The sequence below is a fragment of the Sciurus carolinensis genome, chromosome 9 (genome assembly GCF_902686445.1).
Source record: "Sciurus carolinensis chromosome 9, mSciCar1.2, whole genome shotgun sequence".
In the NCBI taxonomy this organism is placed as follows: domain Eukaryota; kingdom Metazoa; phylum Chordata; class Mammalia; order Rodentia; family Sciuridae; genus Sciurus; species Sciurus carolinensis.
In genome coordinates this window covers 96,199,914-96,209,482 of record NC_062221.1, presented here as the reverse complement: position 1 = coordinate 96,209,482, position 9,569 = coordinate 96,199,914, and positions in this window count along the sequence as shown.

Genomic DNA, 9,569 nt, shown 5'->3' with positions numbered 1-9,569 from the left:
TGGAGTGACTATATTAACATCAGACCAAGAAGATTTTAGAACATAGAATATTACTGGACAAGAACACAATGATAAAAGGATATGGTCACCAGAACAAAACTATTTAAATGTGTATACAACTAAAAGCAACTTCAAAATACTCATAGAAAAATTGACAAAATTGAAAGAAAAAGATGAATAACTATAGCTGAATACTTCAATACTTCTTTCAATAATCAGTATAACTTGTGGACAAATGATCAGGAAGGGTATAAAAAATTAAAGATATCATCAAACAGCTAGATCTGATTTATATCTATGCAACACTCCAGCAAAAAACAGTACTCTTTCCAAATGCATATGTAATATTTACCAAGATAGACATATATGTAGTCATGAAACAAATCTGATTAGATTTAAATAACGAATCATGCAGAGTCTGTACTTAGGTCTTAAAGGAATTAAACTGGTAATCAATACTGTGTTAAAGTCTCCAAACATTTAGACGTTAAACAAATAATTCGTAAATCAAGGAGGATGATTCAAAAGAAATCAAAAAATATTTGTAACTAAACAAATGAAAATGCAGCATAAAATTTGTAGGATGAAACCAAGAACACTTGAAGGGAAATAACATTAGAAAGGAAGAAAGATCTCAATTCAATAGCCTGTGATTGTGCATTAAACTAAAAAAAGAAGAGTAAATTAAACCTAAGGCACATGGGGAAAGAAAGATCGCAACAGAAGCCATTGAACTGAGAACAGAGATAACATACACACATAGTAAAGAAAATTCAGAAACAAACCTAAAGCTCCTTTGAAAAAATTAGCTGTGCTCCAAAAGTGGTTCCAGGCCTTTTTGTTTTAGACTCACATATCTTCTTATTTCCTTATTTAATTACTAGGTAATTCTCACTCCTGCAAATGGAAGATACTTTATATGGTAAAACCAGTTTGCTGAGAACCCAGTCTGTATTTGGGAGTCTGGGGGATATTTTCTGGGACTCTGATTGATCATGGTAAAAATAACTTTTGAATTGAGAGGTGAGTGGTAGAGCATAAGCCAGAACATCGAAGTATTGTTCCATTGTGTCTGACAACTTGGTGTGTGGGAGACAGCATGTAAACATGCATGTATGGTTGTATGTCTAAATCATTGCAAAATTGAGACTGAAAAAACAGGTGAAATTAATCAAGTTAATTTTGTACTTAAAATTCAAATTTATATTTATATTTTGAAATTAATCAATGAAAGTGATACCCTAAAGTTTCACATTCATTCTCTGATGCCATGATAATGTGTTTTCAACTATTAATGAGGTCTCCAAGTTTTTTTAAACTTTGTGCTTTTTGTTTCACATGGACATTTTGGAAATCTGAGGTGCTAGGTTTCAGTGGTACTGGTAATTTAATTTCTTACTCTTAAGTATGGGTAAAATGGCATGCTGTGTACCCCATTCTAATTGTAATTTATAGTAAGTCATATAAATAAAAGTGGGACTGTTGTATGCACAGTAATAAAGGCAAACAAAAATCAAAATTCCATTCACTTCTTGAACGTAGTAAAATATTCTGTCTTTATATGTTATCAACTTGTATTTGTTCATTTAGTCATCAAAATAAGATACAGTGATTGAAATAAGTTTTCCTTGATAGTAAAGTAAAATAATGAAAATGATAGTGGGGCTGGAAGTGTAGCTCAGTAGTAGAACACTTGCCTAGCATGTTTGAAGCCCTGGATTTGACCCCTAGCACTTGGAAAAAAAGTAGGAGTGAATGTATATTACGGCTCATTACACAAAATAATCAAATTGGTAATTAAAATGTGAAAAAGGTATATAATTTCTCTTGTCCTTTCAATCCATCTACAAATCTTGGTTTTGAACTTCACATGCTTTCCAGTAATATTGCTCTGATCTAAGATACTGAAACTTCTCTAGCACTCTGCACTCCTTACTTAACTTTGTTCCCTTATCCTCACCAATTGTGTTCTCCCTATGCAACAATCACAAATTTAAATAAAACCAGATAAAATATATTGATTTCCCCCAGTGCTAGAGATTGAACCCAGGGCCTTAAGCATGCTAGGCATGTGCTGCAGTACTGAGCTAACATTTCCAGTCCTCCTCTTTTACCAATTTGTTAACCAGGATTGATTGATTGATTGATTGATACTGAGCTGTATGACTTCCTTAGGTATTTTAGCTATAAACCCCTTGACAGATAAATGGTTTGAAAAGATTTTCTCCCGTTTCTAACTTACTTTTCATTTTGTTTATTATCTCTGCTGTACAGAAACTTTCTAGTTTGATGGAGACACTTATTTTTGCTTTTGTTATTTGTGCTTTTGGTGTCAAATCCAAAAACAAAAACAAAAACAAAAAAACATTGCCCAGATAAGGTGTTTCTCCTATGTTTTCTTTTAGGAGCTTTATCATTTCAAGTCTAATGTTGAAGTATGTATTACATTACGAATTGATTTTTGTGTATGATTTAAGAATTTAACCTTGTTCTTTTGAATATGTATATCCAATTTCCCCAACACTATATATTTAAAGAGACCACATTTCCCCCATTATGTATTAGTGACACTGTTAAACATTAGTTAACTGTATATGTATAGATTTATTTCTGAGCTCTCTAATTTGTACCATTGACCTGTGTTTCTGTTTTAATTACTATAGTTTTGTAGAATAATTGGAACCAGGAAGGGTGATGCCTCCAACCTTGTTATTCTTGCTTAGGATGGCTTTAGATAGTCATGTTTTTTTATGGGTCCATACAAATTTTAGGATTTTTTTGTATGTCTATAATAACATACAGTTGAAATTTTAATAGGGATTACACTGAATCTGTACAGTATTTGGAGTAGCATGGGCATTTTACAGTATTAATTCTTCAAATCCATCAACAACATAGTATCTTCCCATTTATTTGTGTCATCTTTAATTTCTTTCATCCATGGTTCATAACAGGTCTTTCACTCCCTTGCTTAAATTCAGTCCTAAGTACTTTATTCTTTTTGTTGCTGTTGTAAATGAGATTTTTTTTTAATTTCTTTTTTTGGATAGCTCATTGTTAGTGTAGAGAAACACCTAACTATTGTACATCAATTTTGTATCCTTCAACTTCATGAAATTCATTTATTAGTTTTAACAGGGTTTGTTTTTTTTTTCCTGTGTTGGTGAAGTCTTAAGGGTTTTTTTTTTACATAAAATTATGTCATCTGCAAAAAGAAACAGATTTTCTTCATCCTTTCCTATTTAGTTGCCTTTTTTTCTTGACTAATTGCTTAGCCAGTACTTCCAATACTATATAAATTCAAAATGGCAAAAATAGGCACCTTTGTTTTGTCTGTCACAGGAAAAGCTTTCAGCTTCACCACTTAATATATTAGCTGTGAGTTTATGATACTGTGCCTTTATTGATTGAGGTATATTTATTTCCTCTATACCTATGTTTTTTTTTATTTTTAGTTGTAGATAGACATAGTACCTTTATTTTATTTATTTATTTTTATGTGGTGCTGAGGATTGAACCCAGTGCCTCACCAGTGCTACACAGATTCTCTACCAATGAGCTACAACCCAGCCTTATACCTACTTTTTGAGATTTTTTTAATCATAAGAGGAAATTAAATTGTGCCAAATGCTTTTTTTTTTTTTTTTGGTGTCTATTGAGGTAATTGCTTGGTTTTTAGTCTTTATTTTATTAATGTTGTGTATCACATTTATTGATTTGCATATGATGAAACATCCCAGGGATAAATCCCACTTGATCATGGTGGTTGATCCTATTAATGTGACTTAAATTTGGCTTACTGTATTTTGCAACTGTGTTCATCAGGGATATTGTAGGTCCATAGATCTTCTCAAATGAAGTCATTAATAAAAACGTAAGTCAACAGTACTTGTAATTTTGCTCTAGACCAGGGATATTTTTTATTCTTTTTTATTTTTACAGACTGCATTTTGATACATTGTACACAAATGGGGTACAACTTTTCATTTTTATGGTTGTGCACGATGTAGATTCATACCGTTCGTGTAATATTTTTATGCTAATTAAAGAAATTAAGTTGCAGTATAAATGAAAGTTAATATCTTGTGTTAATCTGAATAAAAAATTAGTTATTGACTACTTTCATATGTTAACTATTATTATATTAGTCTGTATTTTTTATTTTAATTTATTTTATTGTAAACAAATGGGATACATGTTGTTTCTGTTTGTACATGGAGTAACAGCATACCATTTTCGTAATCATACATTTACAAAGGGTAATGATGTTTGATTCATTCTGTTATTTTTCCTTCCCCCCCACCCCTCCGACCCCTCTTTTCCCTCTATACAGTCCCTCTTTCCTCCATTCTTTCCCCACCACCCCCCATTATGTGTCATCCTCCGCTTATCAGTGAGATCATTCGCCTTTTGGATTTTTGAGATTGGCTTATCTCACTTAGCATGATATTCTCCAATTTCATCCATTTGCCTGCAAATGCCATAATTTTATTATTCTTTATAGCTGAGTAATATTCCATTGTATATATGTACCACAGTTTCTTTATCCATTCATCAATTGAAGGACATCTAGGTTGTTTCCACAGTCTGGCTATTGTGAATTGAGCAACTATGAACATTGATGTGGCTGTATCTCTGTAGTATACTGATTTTAAGTCCTTTGGGTATAGACCAAGGAGTGGGGTAGCTGGGTCAAATGGTTGGTCCATTCCAAGTTTTCTAAGGAATCTCCACACTGCTTTCCAGAGTGGCTGCACTAATTTGCAGCCCCACCAGCAATGTATGAGTGTACCTTTTTCCCCACATCCTCACCAACACCTATTATTGTTGCTTGTATTCTTGATAATCGCCATTCTAATTGGAGTGAGATGGAATCTTAGTGTAGTTTTGATTTGCATTTCTCTTATTACTAAAGATAGTGAACATTTTTTCATATGTTTGTTGATTGCTTGTAGATCTTCTGTGAAGCGTCTTTTCATATCCTTAGCCCATTTGTTGATTGGGTTATTTGTATTCTTGGTGTACAGTGTTTTGAGTTCTTTATATATTCATAGAAGTGGTGAAAGAGGACATCCCTGTCTTTTTCCCATTTTTAAAGGGAATGGTTTTAGTTTTTCTCCATTAAGAATGATGTTGGCCATGGGCTTAGCATAAATAGCCTTTACAATGTTGAGGTATGTTCCTACTATCCCTATTTTTTCTAGTGTTTTGAGCATGAAGGGGTGTTGTATTTTGTCGAATGCTTTTTCTGCGTCAATTGAAATAACCATATAATTCTTATCCTTAAGTCTATTGACATGATGGATTACATTTATCAATTTACGGATGTTAAACCATCCTTGCATTCCAGGGATGAACCCCACTTGATTGTGGTGCATGATTTTCTTAATTGCTTTTGGATACGGTTTGCCAATATTTTGTTAAGGATCTTTGCATCTGTATTCATCAAGGATATTGGTCTATATTTTTCTTTCCTTGATGTGTCTTTGCCTGATTTGGGTATGAGGGTGATATTAGCTTCATAGAATGAGTTTGTAGGGTACCCTTCTTTTCTATTTCCTGGAATACTTTGAGAAGTATTGGAATGAGATCTTCGAAGGTCTTGTAGAACTCGGCTGAGAATCCGTCTGGTCCTGGACTTTTCTTGGATGGTAGGTTTTTAATGGCTTCTTCTATTTCATTGCTTGATATTGATCTGTTTAAATTGTATATGTCCTCCTGGTTCAGTTTGGGAGGAGCATATGTCTCTAGAAATTTGTCAATGTCTTCGGTAGATACTGTTTTGTTGGAATACAGATTTTCAAAGTAGCTTCTAATTATGTTATGTATCTCAGTGGTGTCTGTCGTGATATTTCCTTTTTCATCACGAATTTTAGTATTTGAGTTTTCTCTCTCCTTCTCTTTGTTAGTGTGGCTAAGGGTTCGTCTATTTTGTTTACTTTCTCAAAGAACCACTTTTTGTTTTGTCAAATTTTTGAATTGTTTCTTTTGTTTCAATTTCATTGATTTCAGCTTAGTCTGTATTCTTAAGCTAATAACCATGATGTATTAGGCTATAGTATGATCTTTTTTCACTATTCTAAAAATAAGTTTAAAATGAATTAGAATTCTGCTTCTGATATGGTGAAATTAATTCCAAAAGACAAACCCTCCAAGGTTACAGATGATAAACTGTACACTCTGGAGAATAAGAAGAAATCCACCTACATGAAGGACTTGAGAATGAACAGAAAAAGACATATTTTGGAACAGGGATGACATTTGAAAAGAGTCACTGACACAGGATGAGTTTTCCATTTGGGTGAGTTAGTCTGAGCTCAGGCTACAATCACAGCAAATTGAACTGAAACTCTGATTGGGCTAAAAGTCTTAGAGAAAACCTATCATTTCTCTGTCCTCAAGAAAAATAACAGCATGGGCCTATCGAAGACACTAGAAAGTGGAATAACAAAGATACATAAATGGAGAAATTCATAGAATGGAAATCTAAAATTCTTAAGTATAAACTTCCCCAAGTCTCTGGCTGGGTTGCAACTGAGGCATGAACAAGGCAGACTCAAAGGTACCTTCACTTAAGTTCAAATGAGTGAACTGAGATTTCAGCTGCTCTTCAGTATAAGCAAGGCAAGGTTTTCAATTTCAATTTAACAAACTTAATTGTCCTATAAAACAAAAATGGTAACATTCTTTGGAGTTACATAATAGAATCCCCAATCTCCACAACTTAACACCCAAAATATCTAAAATACAATCCAAAAATACCTGACATATTACAAACCATAAAAGTGTGACCCATTTTCAAGTGAAAAGATCATCAATAGAGACCAACACTAAGATGATTCAAATGGAATGGGCAGATGTGGATATTATCATAACTCAATGAAGTAAAGAAAATATGTTCATAATAAATGAAAATATGGGAATTCGCTGCATAAAATTGAAAATATAAAAAGAAAAAAGTGAAATTATAGAACCAAAAAATATAATATCTGACATTAAAAATATCATGGAACTAACAATGAAAAATGACAGGAAAGGAGCAGTAAGTTTGGAGTATGATCAATAGAAATTTACTCAGCTGAAGTTGAAGGAGAGAAGGAAGTGTTGAAAAATGAACAGAGGCTAGGAGACCTGCTGGATATAAAAAGTTCATTTCATGTATGTAATTGAAGACTCAGGGAAATAAAAGGAAAATCTTAAAAAATACATCCTGAAGAAATAATGACTGAACACTTCTTAAATAAATTCTATATAATTTATAGATTAAAAAATCACAATAAAACCCAAATAAAGTAACAAAATAAAAACCAAACCTTACATATTGACAAATTACTGAAAACCAAATATCAAAACATCAAGAGAAAAGGACTTATATGGAGAGTGATATAAACTAGTGTGGATTTCTTTATCAGAAACTATGCTGAAAAGTCAGTCGCAGTACAGCATCTTTGCAAGCAAAAGAAGAAATTCAATCCAGAATTCTAAGGCATAAATATAAGAAAAAATTCTGCAAGCTGAGAGGAAATGATACCAAAGGATAACTTTAATTTTCAAAAAGCAGTGAGATAATAAGTATCTAGGTTAATATAAAAGACTCTTTTATTTATGGCCACAAAACACATGGAAATACTTAAAGAAGAATATATAACATGTTCTTGTGAAGTCAATAAATTAAAATGTATTTCAAGAAATATTCAAATGATTTAGTAAGGAGAGTGGAAACAAATGAACAAAATGCAGAAGGGATAAAGAACCTTAATTTGACTATATCTATAGGTGCAGTAAGTGTGAATTGCATTAAATTCTCCAGTTAAGGGGAAGAAATAATTAGAATGGGTTAAAAAAAAAAGAAAAGCAATACTCAACTACTTTCCATAAGAGATGCATTTCATATATAAAGTTACTGGTAAGTTGTAACTAAATATACGGGAAAAAACACTATGGAAGCAGTAAATATAAAATGAATTGAGTAGCTTTATTAGTATCAGATACAAAAGACTTCAAAACTAGTGTGAAAAGAGATAAAAGGGACATTTTTTTATGTGATTCATCAAGAAGTCATAGGTATATGTGTACCCAATAGCGAAGTTTCAGAATGCATAAAGCACAAAATGACAGATAAGGGGAGAAAGAGACAATTCCACAATTGTAGTAAGAAACTTAAATACATTTTACTTAGCAGTTGATATAATAACTAGATTAAAAAACTCAGCAGATACAGGTGCTCCAAATGAAACAAGGTTGACCCAACTGATAGCTACAGAACAATCCCACTCAACAACTACAAATTCTTTCTATAAGAAAGACAAACAATCCAAAGTTTTGAAATAATTTTTAGTTGTCAATGGACCTTTATTTTATTTATATGTGCTGTTGAGAACCCAGTGCCTCACACATGCTAGGCAAGCACTCCACCACAGAGCCACAACCGCAGTCGGCAACAATCCAATTCTTTTTTAAATGGAAAGCAAGCTACATAACAGGTGAAAATATTTACAATACACACATCTGACAAATAACTTGTACAATATATAAAACAACATTACAAGTCAACAAAAAGCAGCCAACAACAATACAACATGAGCAAAAAGATTTGAGTAGAAACTTCACAAAATAATATAACTAAATGAAGAGTGCACACAGGGAAAGATACTCAACATCTCCAGTCATGAGGGAGATGCTAATTAAATAAGATAACCACTAAAAATAAGTACAATTTTTAAAACTGAATAACTAATTTTGTCAAGAATATGATATCACTGGAATTCTCCTACAATGCTGATAGGAATGTAAAATGGTAAAACCATTTTTGAAAACTAATTTTTAAAAAAACTTATACCATTCAAGTCATCAATTATATTTCCAGGTGTTTATCTAAGAGCAATAAATGCATCTCCAGATAAAAAATTTGTATAAGAATGCTCATATTAGCTTTATTCATAGTAGTTGAAGACTGGAAATAACTCACATGTCCATTAACAGGTGAATAGATATGCTGTAATCCATCAATTATGTGGAATGATTCTCAGCAATAGAAAACGATGAACATATTCACTATATGGATGGTTTTTTTAAAATCATAGATTCTGAAGAAATACACAAAATAATACATTTTGCGTTATTCTGTTTGCATAAAGTTAAGAAAACACAAATCTATAATAACAGAAAGCAGATCAATATTTGCCTGAATTGAAGAGATGGATAGATGAACTTTAAAATAGTATGAGAAAACCATTGGAGGTGATGAATGGTTGTTATTAGTTTCTTTTTCATTATTAAATTTAGTTTTGCTTGCCTTTTGGCTTTCCTTCCTGAATAATTCAGTTAAAAAGACATTATTTGGGGGGGCCTAGAAGTAAGCATCCTTGTAGGGAGGCAATGGTGGAATAGCAATGTCCAGCACCAGTTGTGGTTGAAATAGGATGACCAGGGCAAGAGTGGGATGCAGGATGTCTAGAAGGATGAGGAAGACTTTGCACCAGACATCACACAGAGGTGGTGATGGTAACAGGAGATTAGTAACACATTAGCAACATCTACTAAGTAAACATATTGGGAATGATGAAAGC